This window comes from Sorex fumeus, unplaced genomic scaffold, assembly GCF_029834395.1.
Source record: "Sorex fumeus unplaced genomic scaffold, SorFum_2.1 ptg000107l, whole genome shotgun sequence".
Classification (NCBI taxonomy): domain Eukaryota; kingdom Metazoa; phylum Chordata; class Mammalia; order Eulipotyphla; family Soricidae; genus Sorex; species Sorex fumeus.
In genome coordinates, this window is record NW_026606164.1 from 2,751,393 (window position 1) to 2,773,518 (window position 22,126).

At 59.2% G+C, this 22,126-nt stretch overlaps 1 pseudogene; it reads right to left on the minus strand.

Moving 5' to 3' along the window:
* Nucleotides 1–1,550: 1,550 nt before the first annotated feature.
* Nucleotides 1,551–21,279, minus strand: LOC130042676 (CAP-Gly domain-containing linker protein 1-like; annotated as a pseudogene).
* Between the last annotated feature and the right edge of the window lie 847 nt (nucleotides 21,280–22,126).

Consider the following 22,126-nt stretch of genomic DNA (forward strand, 5'->3'; position numbering starts at 1 on the left):
TTGGCTTCTTTTATTGTGATTAATGAATTCATTTGGGGGGGGGCTTTTGGGTTACAACCCATCGTTGCTCAGGAGTGACTCCTGGCTCTGCACTCAGGGACCATATGGGATGCCGGAGATGGAACCTGGCTTGGCCACGTGCAAGGCAAACACCCTACCTGCTGTGCTGTAGCTCCGGCCCCACTCTCGGATATTTTAAATGGTAGGTATTCCCCGACTCTTTTGAAGCATACACGCATATATACATATGTACATGTCTGTGTATGTATACATGCTCATCTATAACCTTTGTGGGTCGTCAGTTTGGTTTGTTTGGTGCGGTGGGGACTATGCCCTGGCTCTGTGCTCAGGGATCACTCCTGGCGAGGGAGGAGCAGCCCAGGCCGTCAGCAGTCACTCGAGCCCGGGAAAGTGGGGCTGTGTGGTCAGAGGGCACTGGCTCGCCTTCTCACGGTCATCAAAGAGCCTTGAAATGCTGCGTATGTCAACACATGTGGCTTCTCTTCCTGTCCCGGCCCAGGCTCTGGGCGAGCTAACTGGGGCGTCCAGTCCCTGCTGGGCTCCTTGCTCCGCCGAGCAGTCTGGGAGTGGTCAGCTGTTCAGTGATCTCGCCAGGCCGCCCCATGTCCCCCAGATTCTGTGTGGTCACTCCGCGCAGCACCTCCCCAGGGGTCATACAGGGGTCATGCAGGGGTACACTTCCCCTCCTGTCCCATGCGAGAACCAGGGACCAATTACTCCTGGCAGTGCTCAGGGGACCAGATGGGATGCCGGGGATTGAACCTGGGTCTGGCGTGTGTAAGTCAAACGCCCTCCCCGCTGTGCTATCGCTCTGGCCCAGGATATAGTTTCTCTCAAGGCTGAGGCCGGGCCTACACGCCCTGGTCACCACCATCACCCACCTCATTCTGCAAGTTTGCATTGGTGTTCCTGGTGTCCTCCAGGGAGGCCAGGGTCTCTGTCTTCTCCTGGGACAGTTGCTGCATAAAATGCCTGGCATCTTCCGCTGTCTGCACAGCCTGGAGAGAGAAACCTCGTTGAGCCAGGCCGGGGGGGGGCAGGGAGGGGTTGGCAACAGTGGCACAACACAGCACGAAATGCCCCACAAACCACCCACACCTGCCACAGTGGCTCCGGTTCATCCTGCGGGGACTCACGTCTGAGCCGCTCAGCAGCAAGACTGACACCCAGAAACAGCCCAGGGCTCCCAAGAGCCTCCATTCCTCACACAGAATAAAAATGACATGAGCGGACAGCTAAGCAGGCCTGGGTGGAAAGCATTGGGGGGAGGGGGGAAAGGAAGGAGAGGAGATGTGAGCCGTGAGCACAGGTGTGGGAGTGGGAGAAAGGCAAACCCTGAGTGAGCTGGGAAGAGAGAACACCTGCCCGGCACCAGGCACCCTCGAGTCCAGGCTGCCCTGCACCGGGCACACTGCTGGTGGCACAGGGCACCCCCGAGACCCAAGTGAGCAGACTCAGGGCAACCGCTCAAAGTCCCCCCGGAAGACACTGCTTTGCTTTACAACTTAGTGCCTCTCTCATGCCTTCCCTTACGTCTTGAAGAGCCACAGTGCAATCTTCCGTGAGAACTCCCCCCGGAAATGAACATACTGTCCTTTCTCGGTTTTATTCACAGCTTATGCCTTGTCCTAGAGGTCACCAGGCACGTGGTGACGAGCTGTCCCTGCGCCCGCAGCAAACAGCCCGTGACACACGGGTTCCGTGGGGGTGCACCTCTCCTTGTGCCCACAAAGAGCAATCCTCTTAACCGCTAAAAGGGGGTGCCCGGGGCCAACGGGGGTCGGGCCTGCTCCACTTTACCGTAAAAGACTGCAGCGTCTTGAGCTCTCTGATCTTGAAGGTGAGCCTGATCTTGTCCTTCTTCAGCATGCGGTTCTCCTTCTGGGCCTCCAGGAGGTTGGCCGAGACGTGGCTGCTGGTCTGGGCCAGCCGACTGACCTCCTTCTGGAGGAGGAAGTAACTGCTGGCCAGCTGCTCCTTCTCCCGCAGGATCTCGGCCACCTTCTGTTGTGACCGCGCCTTCTCCTCCAGCAGGTCCAGGTGCTCGGCCTGCAGCCCCTGGGCACGCGCCCGCAGCTCCTCTGCCTCCTGCTCCAGCAGCCCCAGGCGGCCTCGCAGCTGGCTGGCCTCGTGGGCGGCCGCCTGGGTCTCCTTGGCGCGGGCCTCCCGCTCCTGCGCCAGGGCCTGCTGTGCCGCGAGCCTGTCCTCCGCCAGCCGCCGGCACTCCTCCTGCCGCTCGGCGTCAAGCGCCTCCTTGGCCTGCAGCACGCTGGCGTGTGTCTTCTCCAGGCTGCGGGCTGCGTCCCTGGCCTCCTGCAGCGCCGCCTCAAGGGCGCCCTGGCTGGCCGCCAGCCCCTGGAGCTCCTGCTGCAGCACCTCCAGCTCGGCCTTGTGCACGGTCTTGGTGGCCTCGTCCAGCTGCGTGCGCAGGCAGCTGGCCTCGGTGCCCAGCAGCTCCTTGGCCTGTAGCGCCGCCTCCTGGCTGGCGCCCAGCTTCTCCTGCTCCTGGCGCAGCAGGTCCTTCTCGAGCTGCAGCTCCTTGTTCCTCTGAGCCAGGCCGTCACGCTCCAGCTTCAGGGACACGCACAGGCTGTCGAGCTCCAACTGCTTCTCGAGGGCCGACTCTTTCTCGGCCGTGAGCTCCGCGATCTCTTGCACCAGCGACTTCTGATCCCAAGCCAGCTCATGATAGGAGCACTGCAGCTTCTGGATGATGTTGTCCTTGTCCTTGGCCAGGGATAGGTTCTCCAGAACCAGCTTCTTGACATGCTCCTCCAGCTGGCCCCTCTCCTCCAGGCCCTTCTTACACTCAGCCACCAGGCTGCTCTTGCTCATCTGCAGCTCCTCCACCAGGGCCTGCAGCCCCACCTTGGCGACCTGCAGGGCGTCGTTCTCCGCGCCCACCCTCTGGAGCTCCTCCTGCACCGCCCTGGCTTCTTCCAGCACTTTCTCTTTCTCTGCCTCGAGGGCTTCTCGGCCGAGCTGCTCCTCCTGCCAGAGCTTCTCTGCGGCCCGCCTGGCCTCGATGACCTTCTCTTTATCGAAAAGAATCGCTTGGTTCAACAGCCAGAGCTTCCTCTGCTCTTCCCGCAGCGAAGAGTTTTTGGCCTCCGCTTCCTTCAACTTCAATAGCAATGACTCTCTCTCTGACTTCAGAGAGAGCTTCTCCTTCGCCAGCAATTGATTCTCTGACCTCAGGGCCCTGCGATCCTCCGACATCAGCTCAATTTCCTCTGATGTTATTAGGTAAGTTAATGACTACAGAAACAAAAGCGGGCAAGAACGGAAACAAGAATGAGATCAAGCAGGCACAAGCAAGCCAAGCACTTAATGTGGCCTAAACACCAGAAATGAAAATGGCAGAGTAGTCTTACCTGCACACGCGTGCATACGTGCATGCACACACAAACACACAAACACGTGCGCGCACACAAACGCACACACACGCACACACACACACACACACTCGCAGGATGGAGAGGCTCAAACGCAGTTAGCTTCACAGGGTCAACATATCTACCTGCCTATTTTGTGGATGGGGGCCCCACACCTGGTGGTGTTCGGGTCTCGCTCAGGGTTCTGTGCTCAGGGATCACTGCTGGCAGGGCCGGAGGACCATACGGGATGCTGGGGATCAACCCGGGTTGGCCAAGTACAAGGCAGCACTACCCATTCTACTATCAGCCATTTTATTTTTGAAATGCCGTCTGAAATTATTCCTGACAGCTCCCCGGAAGTTTTAAGTACAGTTGGATCTTGACATTGGGGCATAAGATTTTTCCCCCCACTTCAATTATTCCATTACAAAATCCATCACTCTGTCATAGAAGGGATGCATTAAAAAACTAGTTTCCAGTACAATTCAAAGAACTACAAAAAGTATTTTGTTGTTGAACTTTGTGCAGGAGGGGAAGGGAAAAGCAACCATTGCTTGCAAAACGACTTTCACAGGGACAAACAGAGGCAGGAAATGGACTTAGTCCCAAAAGTTTTACACTTTATAGAAAATCCAGACTAATCCACCAAGCTTTGGAGACTGAAGCCAACAGGTTTTGCTTGCCAAACACAGTAACAACAAGTCTCAAAATGGAGACATTAGTGGGCCCGCTCGAGCAAATCGATGAACAATGGGAGGGCAGTGTTTGCAGAAATTTGGGAGGGGCCCAGGGGCTCCAGGAGGAGTGGCCGCACACGGGCCAGAGTCTCCCTCACCTGCTCTCCCTGCCCGTCAGCAACGGGTTGTGCGTCTTCGTTTCTGAGTCTCAATGCACACCATAGTTTAACCGCCATGTACTTTCCAGAACTTTCTGCAGCAAGGGCTATCTTCTCTGTCCAGCTCAGCAGCCATGAGCCGCAGCAGGCTACTGGCGTGCGCTGGGCAGCTGACCGCTGACGGTCAGGTTACTGGAATGGGACTGACCTGAGCATGCACACGAGGCTGCTGGCCACAGAACTGGGCCGTGCAGGTGGTCCAGAGAGGAGACGTAGCCCTGGCTCTGGTGCGTGGTGGAAAGAGGCCGGGCACCAACACACACGCGGGCCATGGCCGCCGCTCAGCAGCCCTGGTTTCCTCTGATGTAAGCTCGGTTCCGTTTTCTTTCCACTGGCTTATAGATATGTATACACACACATATACATACAAGCACATATATGTATAGGCATACACATATATGTATAAACTATACATGGGACCAAGTGTGTAAAACTGAAAATGTATCAAAATATGTACATATGAATTAAAATACACTTATTATATGGATATAAAGATGTACACATATGTACATGTTATGTATGTACACACATATATGTGTGTGTACATTATTTTCCTTCTTGTTTTGGGGTTCACACCCGGCAGAGGTCACGGCTTCCTCCTGGGTGCTTGGGGGACCATGGGGGATGCTGGGGATCCCCCGGTGGGTCACGTGCACAGCAAGTGCCCTCTCACTGCACTAGTTCCAGCCGCTTTATTTCTCCCCACTGAGCTTCGAACCTTAACATTTCTTTGATACATGAAAAAATGCCTTTGAGCAGTCAAGTGAAAACACGAAGGCCTGAACTTACTGAGCAAGCTAAAAACAAAACAGACAACCCAAGCTGGGGTCCCTGGGCTTCTATGTGCTCTGCCGGGCGCCCCGGGAGCAACCCCCTTCTGGCTCTCACAGGCGCCAACGGACGGAGGAAGTGTCTGAGGCTGCAGGCCGAGGCCCCCAACAGAGCCCGACCCCGAGACGGCGGCCCTGCGCCCACACACCTTGGCCTTGTCGGCTTGCGTCTTCAGCTCGGCCACCTCCCGCAGCAGGCTCCCGTTCTCCGCCTGCACCGCCTGCAGCTTCTCCTCCGCCTGCAGCAGCAGCTTCTGCAGGGCCTGCAGCGCCTCCTCGTGCTGCGCCTGGCTCTCCGTGGTGGACTTGGCGTGCTCGGCCTGCAGAGCCTGGGACTGGCTGCGGCTCACGTCCACCTTCTCCCCCTGCGGGGAGCCGGGGGCCACCATCAGCTGTGGGCCCCCTGCCTGCCCCCAGCACACACGCGCGCACACACACACACAACGCATACAATGCACACAAACACACAAACACACAAACATACCCGCACACACACGGCGACTCTGCTCACCAGCACATACACACACACAATGTGAGCCTCAGAGGCGATAGGGCCGAGCTCGCCTGAGGAGGCTTCGCTTTGCCCTCAGCAATGTAAAGATCAGCGTCCGACTCCCCTGGTACTCACCAAACTCCGAAGCTCTTTCTCCAAAGCCTCCTTCACTCGACTGACTTCGTTCAAGTTCTCCTGAAGACTACGAAGCGCTAGCTCCTTCCCCTGCAGCTCCTCGGCCAGGCTCTCGGCCTACCAGAGAGACAAGGATGGAGTGAATGGACCAAGGGGACGAACAGGAACAGGAAGGGGAAAACAAAACAGAAAGCACGTATGAGAAGCCCATGACCCAACACAACCCCGAAAAACAGAGGCGTGAGGTGAGTGCGATTGCCTGAAGTTCTCAAAGCCAAGGCCTTGGCGCCGTCAGTTCTGGTGATGACTGTCTAGTGGTTACTGAAAACGGCTCAAACAGAGGCGTTTTCTAGACCTACATTTGGAGTGACCAGAAAATAAGAAAGCCTATGAGAAAGACTGACTTTCCAGGGGCGGGGAGACGGCACAAAGGGCTGGAGTACACACCAGGCCCGAGTTGGAACTGCAGCACCACTGGGCGAGCCTGAGATCGGTCCACAAGCTGAAAGACCCACTACTGCTGGGCGGGAGGACCCCAGAGCCGAGAGCATGGCTTGGCGAGGAAGAAGGACGTAAGCAAGGGAGGAGGGAGGCTAAGGATACGAAGGAGGGAGGGAGGAAACAGGGAAGAAAGGGAAAGGGAGGGAAGGGAGGGAAGAAAATGTTATCTTTTTTTTTCTTGGCCCGCTTGAGCTAATTGGTGAACAAAGGGAGGACAGTGACAATGACAGTGACCCTATGGGATGCTGGAGATCGAACTCACGTAGGCCGTGTGCAAGGCAAATGCCCTTCCCACTGTACTATCACTCTGGCCCCCAAGATTTACTTTCTTGTAGTTTCTTGTCTGTGACTTTAAAAGTTTGAGGGGTTTCAATATGAAATTTAAATTGAAGAACCTCTAATCCACTAGACAGCAGAACGTGACGTTTGTTACATCTTGATGCGAACAAGTGGTTCAACTATGCCCTGCTGTGTCCTAGGAATTGATTCTGTTTGTTTCTGGAATGTCAGCTAAGGAGTCCTGAGTCCTGAGAGGAACTCCCGGGGGTCTCTGGGTCCTTCTGTTATGTCTGTCAGTCCTGTCTACAAATCCCACAGCCCTTCCATCTTGGCTAACAGAGAAGTTTCTTCAACAAAGCGCACAGCGCCATGGGGGTCAGTGGGGGGCGGCTGGGAGGGTGCGTCCTGCCACCACAATCCTATAGGAGTTAAAGGGCATTTTTCCAAGGGGCTCCTGGGTGAGAACTGCAGCTTCCTCGGCTTGGCCCAGATCTCACTGTCTTGTCCTTCCCCAGGGTCAGGGCTACCATGAGAGTCCATGTCCGTGGCCAGCAGGAGGCCATGCTGGAAGGCGGACTTGGCCCAAGCACCCCTTAGAGGCTGAAAGGGATGAAATCTCTGCAGGGCTGGGCAGGGGCTTGTGCTGCAGGCAGGGAGGGGCCGGCAATGAGAAATACCAAGATGGGCCACGTCACCAGCCCTGAGGGAGCTCAGAGGCTCAGAGGCATTGAGCACCAGCTGGAAACTGAGGCGCCTCGGGGAGAGGTTGGCAAAGCCAGTCACACGAGCAGGTGGTCAGCAAGGTCAGGGAAAGAACCCTGCGGCCAGACTCGAGCCCAAGGGTCTGGGCGGACTCGGCGAGTACGCAGGGGGCCCAAGGGGGGGGGGCAGAGGTTTGCTTTGGGGGCTCCTATCTTGTTTTCTCACTGGCCTTGTGAAGAGTTCTCAGTTTCAGAAAGACCCCAGACGGGCCCAATTAGCCGGGGCCAAGGCTTGCACGGCATCTGGGTGCTGGGGACCAATGACAGTCCCAGAATCGTGCCGACACGTTCTCAGTCCCATCAGAGGGAACCGCACGGGACGTGACCGGGAGACCTGTCAGCACCAAGCCGGAACACGGCGGCGAGCAGACAGACACACAGCATGCAGGGAGCGAGCGTGGAAGTGGGCGAGGGCACCCGGGTACCAACCTGCCACTCTCGGCCCGCTTTGCATTCTCTAACTCCTGAATCTGCTGCTCAGCCACCTGGAGCTGCTGCCTGAGCTTCTCCATTCCCAATTGACCTCGGAACTGGCCTTTCGGAGCCCATCGAGCTGCAAGAGCTTCTGCTGGGTGGCCTCCAGCTGCGCCGTGGCGTCGGCCAGGGCCTGGGCTTGCTGCCTACACATGGCCCGCAACCCCTCCAGGTGCGTTACCTTCGTCTCCGCCTCCTGCAGCTTGTTCAGGGCGTCCTCCATCTCCACCAGGTGCTGGTCCTCGGTCTGGTCGAGCTTGGCCCGCGCGGCCTCCAGGCTGTTCTTCTGCTCCTGGGCTGTCCTGACCAGCCGCGACCTGAGCGTCTGCAGCTCAAAGGCGTGCGCTGCACGCTCAGCCACCTGCTGGGCCTTCGAGTTCTCTACCTCCTGCTGGTACTCGAACTGCAGCCTCTCCATCTGCATCTTGAGCTCGGCCAGCTCGGCCGCCTCGGCGCCCACGCCCCGGCTCACGGACGCCTTCGGCTCGCCCATGGCCTGTTGGTGCGGGGCGATGGCCGTCTCCAGCTTGGACTTCCACGGGGCGATCACGTCCGTGTTTTCCTCGTTGGCATGGTCCAGCTTAGTTCTCAGCCCCTCGTTCTCCTTGGCGAGCTTCTCGGAGGCCGCCTGCAGGGCCTTCACCTCCTTCTGGTGGGAAAACAAAATTTCCATGAACTTAAAACAGGAAGGAAAAGAAGCAGAAATAGAAATTATTCTTTTGCAAACTGACTGTTTGCTTTTTCTTGTTTCAAGGAATACCTTCCAATAAACTGGGGTTCTAAAGGATTTGATTTGTGCTGCTCGACTGAAAATCAAAGCTGAGGCAAAGGCGTAGACCCAACTGTCAGAACGAGAGGAAAACGCTCATCAACAGCAGCCTCCGGCCCCAAGGAGCAGAGGTGCTTCCGCCGGGCCCTGCCAGGTGCATGACCCCTGGTATCCCTGTCTGATTCGGAGTCTCCAGCAGAAGTGGTCCCGGCGGGGTCGGCCAGGCCACCCCGCATCCTTGCCTGCACCCTGCAAGCCTCTGGGACCTGCCCGGGCTTTACCTCCAGGTCGCCTTTGGTGATGGACTCCTCTTCGACTCGGAACTGGAGGTCCTCCACTTTCCTGTGGGGGAGAGGGAGAGTTGTGAGGGGCGTCACTGCTGCCCCCCATGAGGGCCACCATCCTGTAGATGTGCGCCTGACCCAGCCCCCGCCTCCACACACAGGAGGGCTGAGAGAGTCAGCGAGGGCCAGAGCGAGAGTACAGCGGACAGGGCATTTGTCTTGGCACGTGGCCGTCCCGGGTTCAATTCCCAGCATCCCATTATGGTCCCCTGTGCAATGCCAGGAGTAATTCCTGAGTGCCGAGGCAGGAGTAACCCCTGAGCATCGCTGGGTTGACCCAAAAAGAAAAAAGAGAAAGTCAGCGAGTCCCCTCGGCTGTGAGCACTGGGTGGTACCCGCAGGCTACAGGAGGAAGCTCTGTCGAGCCAACGCCAGGCGCAGTGCCATATCAGCCTTTTCTGCCTCGCAGCTAACAGAGGTGGTTAGAGACTGACCAGGTGCGCGTGCCAGTCCCTCCCAGCCAGCGCCTGTCCCCGCATCGGGACAACAACTGAGCCCCTGGGGGAGAAGCAGCAAATGACTCGGGGCCAGGGCGGGGGGGCAGGAGGGGCTCCCAGGGGACGTGGCGAGTTCGGCATGTGGAGCTGAGGGGCTGAGCCGGGCACTGGCAGTGCCCCTGGGCACCACACTGCCGGGAGCCCATCTGAGAAGACCGTCTTGGCCGGCACCCCGTGTCCGTCTGTCTGCAGCCTGGCCTGAGCCCTGCCTGTCTGCTGCCGTGCCCCATGGGTGCTGCGGGTTTCCTCCCGCCCAGGATTAACCCCAGGGACTCCCACAGGGCCCCACTGGGATACGACAGTTCCCGGCCACCCAGTACAGGTCTCCTGAACACCAGGCCACGTGGACACAGCAGGGAGGGCCGGGGGTGGCTGGGCTCCAGTGAGCTCCCCCCATCCCCCCCAATGAGGCCACTCTCAGGACTGGGCACCCGCTAGTTTGTGGTTCTCACAGCCCTGGAAGGCCAGGAGCACCCCACCCGAGGCAGCCCCCCAGCTCCTGGCACGGCCTCACCTCTTCTCCTCCTCCAGCTGGTTCAGCAGCTCCACCTTCTCCCAGTCGGTCGCTTCCAGCATGGCCCGCAGCTCGTCCATCTTGGCCTCCAGCTCCAGGACGTGCTGTGGAGGCAACTGCGCGTGAGTGTCCTCGCCCACCCCCGACAGCCCTCTGTGGGCTGGCACCGCCACCTGCCACCGCGGCATGCTGAACACGTCTCCCACCTAAGCCGCAGCGTTTCTGGAAGGCCGGGGGGGAACCACACCACGAAAGCACCAGCGGGGATAACTCGGCGCTCCCTGAACCCCCACGGGGTGAGCAGAAGGTGCATGCGATCAAACCACGCGCCGGATGCCACCGCAACGACGGCAGACGGGGACCCACGGCCTCTCCCTGCACCGCCTGCACCAAGGTCGCGCCCAGCATTTGCCGCAAGCGTCTCTTGGCCCCAGCACTGCCGTCTGCACAGACGTCACCTGGTCGTGCCCGTCCCAGCCAGGGCCAGCTCCTGCTCTATCTCCCCCACATGGCTCGTGGCCTTGGCCACCTCCACCCGCTCCAGGTCTCGCTCGGCCAGCAGCTGCTCAATGTGCTGCTGCTTCTCCTTCAGCACCTCCTGGAGGGCGGTTGTGCTGGAGATCTTGCAGGCATAGCGAGAGGAGGTTTCTGGCAACTGCAAAGGAAAAAGAGACGTGAAGGGGGTGGGGGTGGCGGACGCGGGCATGCACACGGCTATCCTCAGCAAAGCAGATGGAGCAGCGCTGCATCCGTGCATATGGGCCAGCGACTCTCAGCAGAAGCGTCTTGAAACCTTCCCGAAGGTCCTTGGACGGGACCTGGGCTCCACTGACCTCGGGCCTCGTGGGAATCCAGAGACTCTTCTGCAGAGCCGGAGGCAGCCCCCTCCACAGCCCGCTCTGGCCTGAGCTTCCTTAAGGCTGAGCCCTTGGCATGAGCTTGAGGCCGGCTCCAGCATCTTCAGCCTTGCAGGTCCGTCAGGGTCTCCCAGGGCAGCCTGGCCCTTCTCTCTTCCTCTTCCTTCCAGCTCACCTCGCTCTCCCCAGCACCCGCCCCAGGCCTGAATAGCAGTAACCAGAGACTCTTGTCTCTGGGAATGGCCCCGTGCCCCTGAGGGTCACTGGGTGTGACCCCATAAAAGACCCCTGTGCCATCTGCCTTCGAAAGGGGGGATGAGAGGCTAGAATGGTAAAGTTGCGGGGAAGGCGCTGGCCTTGCACGCCGCTGCCCGAACTGGATCCCAGGTACCCACCCCATAGGGTCCCGAGCCCACCAGGAGTGACTCCTGAGTGCAGAGCCCGGAGTAAGTCCTGAGCATTGCTGGGGTGTGGCCCAAAATCCAGGAAAAAAAGGAACAAGTGGTGGGTGAGCATGTGTGAAGGCTCACGCCCAGCGAGCAGGACAGCAAGGGCAGCTCAGGGGAAGACCAAGCACAAAGGGAAGGAGAGAAGAGGCAAAGACAGTGAGGAGGGGAGGGGAGTGGGCTGGAGGGCCGCGGGGACCGGGGGTCCTGTCCGTTCTGTCCTGGGCTCGTGGTCACTCATGGTCGCTCTGCAGACCAGTTTCCTTGCGGCACAACGGCCCCTGCAGGCGGGGACACAGCGGGACCTGGTCTTCATTCTTCAGGCACACGGTGGCGGGCGCTGGGGCGGGGGTGGCCGAGGACGTCTGCTCCTTCTGCCCGGCCACGCCTGACCCATCGCCCTGCTCTTGCCGCTTCCCTGCATCATCTGAGCTGCTGCCAATTGCCTGCTGACTGACAGGCCCAGCAGGGCCCAGGCTGTCCACTGCTGCTTTGCCTGCTGCGAACTCTCGAGCTACCTGGTTCTGTCCGGGGAGCGGGTCATCCTTGCCTCTGCGTAAGGATCTGGCCGTGACTCCCCAATACACTTAAAGTATATTGGTCAGATTAAATGCTCTCCCCAGGGCCAAAGAGATTTCTTTTTTGGGGGATGGAAGGTGCTTTCAGAGGTTCAAGATCCAGCACTGTCAGGAGTGACCCCAAGAGCAGAGAGCCAGGAATAAGCCCTGAGCACCCCTGAGTGTGGCCCCAAAACCAAATAATAAATAAATAAAATTTCTAGGAGCACACGAGCTCTCGGGCCCAGCCATGTGCAGTGCTGCCGGGAACTGCAGTCAACTCTGATTTCAAGGGGTGGCTGGGAAGAGCTTGACAGCCTTGGGGGTCTCCACCAAGACCTGGGCTCAAACCCCCTCCACCGGGAGCAGCCCCCAAGCACCACGCCTGGAGTCCCTGAGCACTGCCAGGTGAGCCCCAAAACCAAAGAGCAAAAATAAACTAGGAAAGGTGGGCGGCGGTGTTCCCCGAGCCTCCTGGCCTGAGCGGGTGGGGCCGGCTGGACGCACGCGCTTCCTGGGCCCGAGACAGCTCCCTGAGGAAACGAGCACGGGAGCGAACGGCTTCTTTCAGCCAACCGTGGAGACGAGACTGCGAGGTTCAGGCGCCGGAGCAGGGAGAAAGCAGCACCCCTGGTATGGGGGGAGGCGGTGCTGAGGGGCGGGGCAAGGTCGGGGCCACGAGCTGAACTCAGGATGTTGATGCCAAAGCCTCTGCCCTGCGCATGGTGTGTGAGGCCCCAGGCTCCATGCCAGCAAGGCCGGACCCTCTGTGGGAGCCTGGTACCTCAGAAGAGCAACTCAGCCAACACGCGAACCGGGAGGCTCCCCCAGGGCACGCACGGACCTGTGTGCATGTATGTATGCGTGCACGTACGTTCCTGTGGGCATGTCTACACACAGCTGTGTGCGTGCGCGCGTTCTGTCTATGCAGGTACGTGCCTGTGTGTATACACCCATCAGCCTGTGTATATACGGTATGCACTACGTGTACATGTATGAGTGCCTGTGTGTGTGTGAACGCTTGTGTGTGCACGTATGGAATTACGTTGTGGGTGTATACTTCCATGAAGCCACACAGACTCATTCTATATTCCTGTCATATGTGCTAACGGTGATGTGCAGTGTAGGAGTGAGCTCCACCCTGCGTAAAGATATGCAAGGCAGGGGCCAAAGAGCTGGAGAGCGAAGCCCCAGCGCTGCCCAGGCTCAATCCCGGAGGCCCGCCAGGAATAATCCCGAGCACAGAGGCGGGAGAAAGCCCTGGGCTCTGCCAGGTGTGACCCCAGAACAGAACAAAACAAGACAGCAGGGGGAGGCTGGAGATACGGCTCAGGCGTGGGGCTCTTGCTCGGATGTGGGAGGCCCCGGCTCAACCCCAGCACTGCAAACGGCCCCTTCAAGCACTGCAGGGTGTGGCCCACAGTCAAGCAGAAAAAGAAAACCGAATTCCACAAACGGGCTGGCTCGCGAGGGAAGGCGAGGGGCTTCTGAGTCTGCTCCCCTCCTGAATGGCGAGGCGAGGGGAAGGAGGAGTCGGACGTGAGGATGGAGGCAGGGCAGAGAAACCTGGTGGTGGTCAAGCAAGACAGGACTGGCCCCAGGCCTGTGCCCACGGCGCGCGGCCTCCTGGCTCCCGTTCCCGTGTCACCTGTTTTGTATCTTCCGTTGCACACACACTCACTCCCTCCTCTTCCGCATCGAGGGTCAATGCAGGGAGCAGAGGGGGCGGCAGGAAGCGCAGCCCCCAGCAAAGCCAGCCCCCCGGGACACGTCTCCATCGTGGGCCCGTTTCCCTGTGGACAATATCTCAGGACACCCTTGCACAGTCGGACACACTTTAGTGTTTAGGACTCAGAGAGACGTGAGGGGAGAAGCCACGAGGCCCCAGCTTTGACTTGCGGCCCCGCAATGGACAGAAGTCAAGGCCCCTCTGTGTCGACAGGGGTGCAGAGGGACAGGAGGGAGCAGGGAGGGACGGAGAGAGCAAACAAGCAACGCCAAGCGCCAAGCGTTCCCCAGAGTCCCTGGGTCCCGCTCTGACCCTCCGACGCCCCCTTCAGCTTCCCCACTTCATCGCTACGGCAGCCTGGGGCCGGAGACGAGCCCTGAGCACCGGAGGAAAGGCCCATCCCTGCTCCTGTCACCGGTGGTGGCTGGGAAGCCACTCGCCTGCCCCCCGGAGCTGCCCAGCCCACCCGGTCCTGTTCCGCCTCTCGCCCCTGGGGCCTGGGAGTCTGTGGGGGCCTGAGTATCGCACAGGGCGGGGAGGGGGCTGCTTACTAGTCCCGTGTGGCTGGGCCTGCTGCTCACGGATGAGGCCACGGAGCTCACGGAGCTGAGCGAGGAGGCCGACGGGCGGCGCTTCAGGCTGGCGGGGGTGGTGGCCATCACACGCCTCGCGGGGGCCGCCTTGGCCTTGGCCGGTGTCGTGGAGGGGAAGCCGATCTTGGTGACTTTGTGAATGGGAGCAAACAAGCCGTACTTGGGCTGACACTGGAAGTACCTGCGGACAACGAGGAGGGGGGGACAAAAGACACCTTTGGCAAGAGAGACAGGCGCCGACCGCGGAGTCCACTGAGTCCCACAGTCTCACACCCCCACAAACTAACACGCTCCCACAGCCCCACACTCCCACACAGTCACACCCCAACCAACTCTCCCACACTCTCACACTCCCACTCACCCCAACAAACACACTCACACCCCAACCAAGACTCCCACATTTCCACAGCCCCACACTCACATACACTCACTCCCCAACAAACACACACACTCACACACCCCAACCAACACTCCCACACACTCACGCCAACCAACACACACTCACACTCACACCCCAACCAAGACTCCCACATTTCCACAGCCCCACACTCACACACACTCACACCCCAACAAACACTCCCACACTCTCACACTCCCACTCACCCCAACAAACACACTCGCACCCCAACCAACACTCCCACATTTCCACAGCCCCACACTCACATACACTCACTCCCCAACAAACACTCCCAGACTCACCCGAAGAAACACACACACTCACATCGCAACCAACACTCCCACACTCTCACACTTCCACCAAAACAAACACTCACATTCACACCCAAACCAACACTCCCACACTCCCACAAACTCAAACCCCAACACACACACACACTCACACCCCAACAAACACTCCCACATGCTCACAGCCGCCCCACACTCGCACACACTCACTCCCCTAGAAACACCCATTCACACACAACCAACACTCCCACACACTCACACCCCAACCAACACACACTCACACCCCAACAAACACTCCCAGACTCACCCCAAGGAACACACACACTGACATCGCAAACAATACTCCCACACTCTCACACTTCCACCCCAACAAATACACACACTCACACCCCAACAAACACTCCCACATTTCCAGAGCCCCACACTCACACACACTCACTCCCCAACAAACACTCATACCCTCCCACAGCCCCACACTCACACATACTCAAACCCCAACTAACACACACTTACACCCCAACCAACACTCCCAAACACTCTCACCCCAATAAACACTCCCACACTCACCCCAAGAAACACACACACTCACACCCCAACCAACACTCCCACACTCTCACACTCCCACCCCAACATACACACACTCAGAGCACAACAAACACACCCACATTTCCACAGCCCCAAACTCACACACACTCACTCCCCAACAAGCACTCATACCCTCCCACAGCCCCACACTCACACACTCACACCCCAACTAACACACACACTCACACCCCAACCGATATTCCCACACTCCTACACACTCACACCCCAACCAACACTCCCACAGCCCCACACTCACACACTCACATCCCAACTAACACACACACTCACACCCCAACCGATATTCCCACACTCCTACACACTCACACACCAACCAACACTCCCACAGCCCCACACTCACACACTCACACCCCAACCAACACTCCCACACTCCCAACGTCCCACACTCACACTCACACTCACACCCCAACAAAAACACACTTACACTCAAACCCCAACAAACACTCCCACACTCCCACAGCCCCAGTCACACACACGCACACCCAACCAACACTTGCACGCTCTCAAACCAACAATGACACGCTCTCATTCCCTCACAAACATGCTCACACCCCCAACAACACTCACATGCTCATGCCCTCACCAACATTCACAGCCCCACACTCACACGCTCACATACACACACCCTCCTACATACATATCCACACTCCGAAGCACACACATTCATACATTCACACACACACTCCCTCGCACGCCTCCCACCCCCACCGCGCAAACCAAGGGCGATTCCAAGCAGCCTCCCCGGCATCTGAAGGGCGACAGCAGGCCCGGGGGTTCCTGCGGGCAAGCACAGCTGCATGTGGGAGCCCCAGGCTGTCCCCACATCCCTGCAGGGTCCCCGAGTGCCACCGGAAGTGGCCCCGCCTAAGAACCAAGTGAAGTGGCCTGCAGTCTCCTCAGCGCCTCCCGGGCACCGTGCATTGCCCCAGGCTGTCTGGGGGGGGCAGGAGGACCCACCTCGTTCCGGCCACGGCGCCATCGTTCTTGCCCAGCGGCTTGTCCAGCTCCACGCCGCACCAATCCCCCTTGGCGAAGTTCGTCTCCCCGAGGAAGCGCACCACACCGGCCTCCACGCCTCCCACCTGCCAGAGGGACGCGGGTCAGGCACTCTGGACTGCGCAAAGCGCCCCCACCCCCGCGAAGGAACATTCTGGCTTCAGAGTAGGGATTTCCGGAAGAAACCCCAAAGGTCAAGGTGCCATTTCCCCCTGCAACCCCTACAGGGTGAGCAGACGCTGCTGCTCAGTGTCCATGCAAGGCAGCGGCGTTCACGCCCACTCGCTTACACCGGTGGCCTGGCTGACCACACCCCTGGGAATCTCTGACCCAGGCCAGCCACCTGGTGTGGCGAGGGGGTCGCTGCCCCGTGGGTGTGGGAGCGGAGCCGTGGCAACCCCACCGCTGGAGAACAATTAAGCCAGAAACCAGCTAGAGGAAAATGACTGTTCTCATATCTTAGCGGAGTTCGATTTTCCAGTTCTCCTTCACTATGCCTTGGCTTGATGCTTGGCCCCCGGGACGCAGAGCAAAACAGAATCACAGCGCTGGACACTGACGGGAATGCTGACAAAAAGGGCCAGAGCACCGGGGGAAGGGCACTGGCTTTGTGTGTGGCCACCCTGGGTTCAATCTTCAGCACCCAAGATGGTCCCCCTAGCCCGCCAAGACTGATTCCTGAGTGCAAAGCCTGAGTGACCCATGAGCACTGCCAGGAGTGGCCCCAAAACCAAAAAGTCAAAACAGAAAGGGAGAGAGAGAGAGAGAGAGAGAGAGAGAGAGAGAGAGAGAGAGAGAGAGAGAGACCTCAACTAATAATGCCTGAGAGCGCGGTTTTCTTTTTTCGGGTCTGGGGCAGGACTGGGTTCACGTGCTCGGGGGTCACTCGCAGCACGAGGGGTAGCAGCGTCACCCAGGACTGTCTCTGTGAGTCCTGAAGTGCCATGTGCAAAGGCCCTGGCACAGCCTCCGTGGCCACGCGTGGGCCCTGGGCACTGTGAGTGTGACAAGGAATAAAAGAACAAGAGACAGGTGGCTGGGGTGGTGGCCCTGGGCTGAGAAGAGGCTGCAAAGTTCATCGGCGAAGAATTTGGCACAGAACATGCCGTCCCTGACCCGGAAACAGCCTCCTGGAACAGCACAGCTGGAAGGCAGTCAAGTCTCTCAAGACCCTGACATTATATCCTGGAAATATCATCTGCCCAAAACTGCTGCAAGCCTGTCTCCAGAACATTCTGTCAGAGCTCAGCTGGAGAGAAGGGAAGTGATCTCCCAAGGTCAGGAGAACCACCGCACATCAGCCCGGAGAAGCTCTTCACGGTTGGGCTCTGAGACGCCACAGGACGGACAGAGTGACCTCCCGCTCTGAGACACCATAAGACTGACTGTCCCGCTCTGCGACCCCTGCCTACTTGCGAGCACAGACGGGACTTGAGGTCAGAGCTGGGCATTTCCAGTGAGCCCACTGAGGGTCCCTGAGTCTCCAGAGAGAACCAAAGTAGCACAAGCATGGGGGCAGTCTGTCCACTGCCAGTGACAGGGAGTGCCAGGGGCAGGGGACCGCCTTCCACAGGCCTAAGGCTGGAACAGCCGTCTCAGAGCCTCCGAAGGGCTCCTCCGAGGTCAGTCACGTAAACATCGGGGCCAGCTGGCGCAGAACCTGGACTTCCTGTGCGCAGGGAAGAATGGGGCAAAGGGCAGGAGGCCCTTTGGAGAGCCGGGAGGGCGCCAGCCCTGCACGGGAGCTTCGCCTCGGTGCCCCGAGGCCAGCCCCCACTCGCCACGGCCTCCTGACCACGGCTGCGTTAGGCCGTGGAGCGCCAAGCAAACCTTCCTTGAATTAGGAAAAAGACCAAAGAAAGTGTTTGGGTTTTCTTTTTTCCCCCTTCTTCTTTCAGAAAACAGCCATTATGCTGGTTGTGGTCCCCCAAAAAAACCCTCAAAAACTTCATTTTGAAAGGCGTGCTCGAGCTGAGGTATGGAGCGATGGAACAGCACAGCGGGCAGGGCGTTGGCCTTGCACACACCTGCCCGGATGTGGTCCCTGAGCACAGGGCCAGGACTCAGCCCTGAGCACCACCACCAATAAATGAATAACTGATCAGAGTTATTCACCGCAGAGCCAGTGGCAGTGTCCCCGCTCCCTTGTTCCAACGACACTGGTGTCCCTATGTCCGGGTGTGGACGGTTGTGAATGCAAGTTAAAAAAAAAAAGTCTTTTTTCTTCTTTGGGTCTTTGGGTCACACCTGGCGATGCTGAGGGGTGAGTCGTGGCTCTGCATTCAGGAATCATTCCTGCGATGCTTAGGGGACCCTATGGGATACCGGGGAACCCAGTTTGCTGAGTGCAAGGCAAACGCCCTCTCTGCTGTACTACTGCTCCAGCCCCCCAAACAGTCTTTAAACCGTGAGTCTCCTCCAGCTCCAATTCCCTCCCCGTGTTACTCTTTGGCCATCCCTGAACCCTGACCGTGACCCTCCAGGACCCTCCGAGGGCCACCCTGCGCCTGCACAGCTCTCCTCTCCGGCCTCCACAGCTCTGACACCGGCCTGGCGATGGCCATCCCTGTGGTCCCCGGGAAGCCACTGGCTCCGGGCCAGCCCCCAGTCTGTCTGGTCAGAGCCGCCCGCCTCAGACGTCCCCGAGGTGACTTTTCCCGGCCGCTTCCCACGGGTTCTGAAAGCGTTATTGAGTGCTTCTGCTGGGGAGAACAGTTGTCTACAGCCAAGCGCCTCTGCTTAGGGGAGCTGTGCAGAGGAATGGGCTTGGGGTGGACTGAGGATGCCATGTGCAGGGACCTGGTGACCCCCACCAGAAACTCATCTCACAAAGGGTGCCCCCTCGCCCCCACCGAAGGCCTTCCAGGAGCTGCTCAGAGAAACCCAAGAGCAGGTGCTGAGTCTGAAGATCGAGCAACCAAGACAGCAAAACATACTCTTGAGAATGTTCCGGAGACGGGTCCCTACCCGTGGCCTACCCAGGGTCCATCCCCGACACCCCAGATGGTCCCCTGAGCCCTACCAGATCCCTGAGTTCAGCACCAGGAGGAAGCCCTGAGCATGGCCAGGTGTGGCCCAAACACCAAACCACACACGTCTGGAGAGACGGCTCAGGGCTTGCGCACGGAATGGCCTGGAGCGGCTCGGGGTGAGCCCTGTGACGCCCCAAACACAAACATCACAAACCAGAGCAATGGAACCGATTTCCAACTTTGTTCATTGGTTTGTTTTTTGAGTCACAGTCAGAGTGCTCAGGGCTTACTTCTGGCTTGGTGCTCAGGGATCACTCCGGGATGTGCTTGGGGGACTGTACATGGGACCAAGACTTAAACCCCGGGTCAGAGGCATCCAAAGCACACGGCCTCCCCACGGCATGACCCCTCCACCCTGTTTTGGCTAAACTGGTAAAACTGGCAGCATCCCCGCACGCATCCATCACGCTGGAAAGTGCAGGACCAGGTGTCCTGGCTGCTCGTGCTTCCACCCAAACCGCGAGTCTGGGAAAGCTGATGGACCAGACAGGCGAATGGACACCCACCCGCGACCGCTGCCCTCGGCACTCACCAGCACCCGGTCCCCGAGCTTCAGCTCCTGCTCCCCGTTCTTGAGGGAGCCAGCCTCCGAGAGGTTGGAGATGGACTCGCTGGCCGTCCTGGTCAGGTTGCTGATGTGAGGGGTGGCCGGTGCCTCCTTCGCGGAGGGCTGGGGTGCCTTCGGGGCGGCCGCAGGGGCCGGGGCGGCCGACAGGGGCGGTGTGGCCTGGGCAGCAGGCGCTGGCTGCAGGCCGTTGGTCTCATCGTCGGCCTGCCAGCTCCTGCTCAGCTTGGACGGCCGGATGAAGATGCCCTTCAGCGGCTCGCACTGGAAGTAGCGCACACCCGCCACTGAGCCGTCGTTCTTGCCGATGGGCTCGTCCAAGACGATCCCGGCCCACTGACCAGGGGCAAACTGGGTCTCCCCGAGGAACTGGATGAATCCAGGCTTGTTCCCCTTCACCCAGACTCGTTCCCCGACCTGGAAGTCGTCCACAAACTCCTCCTGCGTCTCCGAGGAGGGGGCGCTGGGGGTTTTCTCCCCAGGCACGGACTTCTCAACGGGAGCAGCCGCTGGAACAGCAGAAAGGGTCAGAAGGGTCAGAAGGGTCAGGAAGGGCCTGTCCAGGTCCAGTTAAAGTGTGGTTGGGGGTGGCCACACCCAGCAGTGCTTGGGACTACTCCCAGCCAATGCCGGGGGCTGCTTGTGGTGAAGCCTGGCCGGGCCCGCCGTGAAGGGGACGTGCCTACCTACTGCAGCATCCCAGGCCACAGTCATATTTGGGCAGCTGAGGGGAAATCTTTGGACACACCCCGTGATGCTACGGACCAAGCCAGGAGAAAGCTCCAACACAGTGTCTTATTTCTGCTGTGTCCACTGGCCCATCTTCTTTTTCTTTTAGGGGGGGAGCACTCCAGCCAGTCCGCAGGGCCTATTTCTGGCTCTGCGCTCAGGGTCACTCATGTGAGGTTGAGGCTGGAGAGTCCCATGGGGTGCCGGTTGCCCTCCCCACTGTACTGTGGCTACGGCCGGCAATGAGGCCCTTTAGTCCAGGTGAGTCCACCTCCCTCAGCCTGTCCCCAAGCCCGGGCGAGGGGGCTAGCAGTTAGGAGGGAGCGTGTTGGTCGCCTCAGCTGTCACCAGTTGCCGTGACACTAAAGTCACAGAACGTGAGACTCGTGTGTGAGAGCTGTCCCCAGAGCCATGAACGTGCCTACAGCTCAGGGAGCCCTTCCCGGGCGAGGACTCGGGAGGGGGTTCCCGGGTGGAAATGAGTCTCCCCTGGCCCGGGCTGAGCGCACTTACCGGCCGAGGGCACCTTCAGGGCCCAGCTCCCATGCTTGAGGATCTTGGTGGGGGCCTTCAGCCCGCTGGGCCTCAGCAGACTCATGGTCAGGTGGTCAGACGCTGCCGCGGCCACTACCGGGCCCTGACTGTCGAGCCCACTGTGGGGCCTTCTGAGGCGCACTCGTTCTCAGGGATAAATCTCTGAAGAGCAGAGGAGAGAGTCTGTCTCACGGGAGTGACCACAGCAGCTTCCGGAGCCCAGAGAGCTGCCAGTCTGACACTCGCCACCCCGAGTGCGACCCCCAGCCTCCCGCACAGCCCCCTGAGCCCACCAAGTGCCATTCCTGCACAAAAACTCAATCCCAAACAGACAAACAAACAACAGCAGATTCAGGGCCAGAGGGCAGAGGGGACAGGTACTTGCCCTGCGGGCAGCTGACCCTCACGCCCTCCCTGGCATCACACCCACCCCCAAACACATTCAGGAGCCAGAAATCGTCCCTGTGCACTGTGAGTGCCACTGACCACCTTCCCGTCCAGACACTGACTAGCCGGGAGGCGACTCAGCAGTGATGGCTGGTCTTGTGTGTGCATGTGTGCGTATGTATGTGTGTGAGAGGCCCGGGGTTACACACAGAAGCTAAGGCAAGCAACAGGCACACTTTTTTCTATGGGCTGAGAAGTGCCAGGGAAAAGGGCCCAGCAAGACTGCGCCAAAGGGGGGCTGGAGAGCGATAGCACAGTGGGTAGGGCGTTTGCCTTGCACGTGGCCGACCCAGGTTCGATTCCCAGCATCCCATATGGTCCCCTGAGCACTGCCAGGACTGATTCCTGAGTGCAGACCCAGGAGTAAATCCTGTGCATCACCAGGTGCGACCCAAAAAGAAAAAAAAATTGCGCCAAAGGGGAGCGAAGGAGGTTTTGGCGTTTCCTTCGTTCCTTGTGACGGT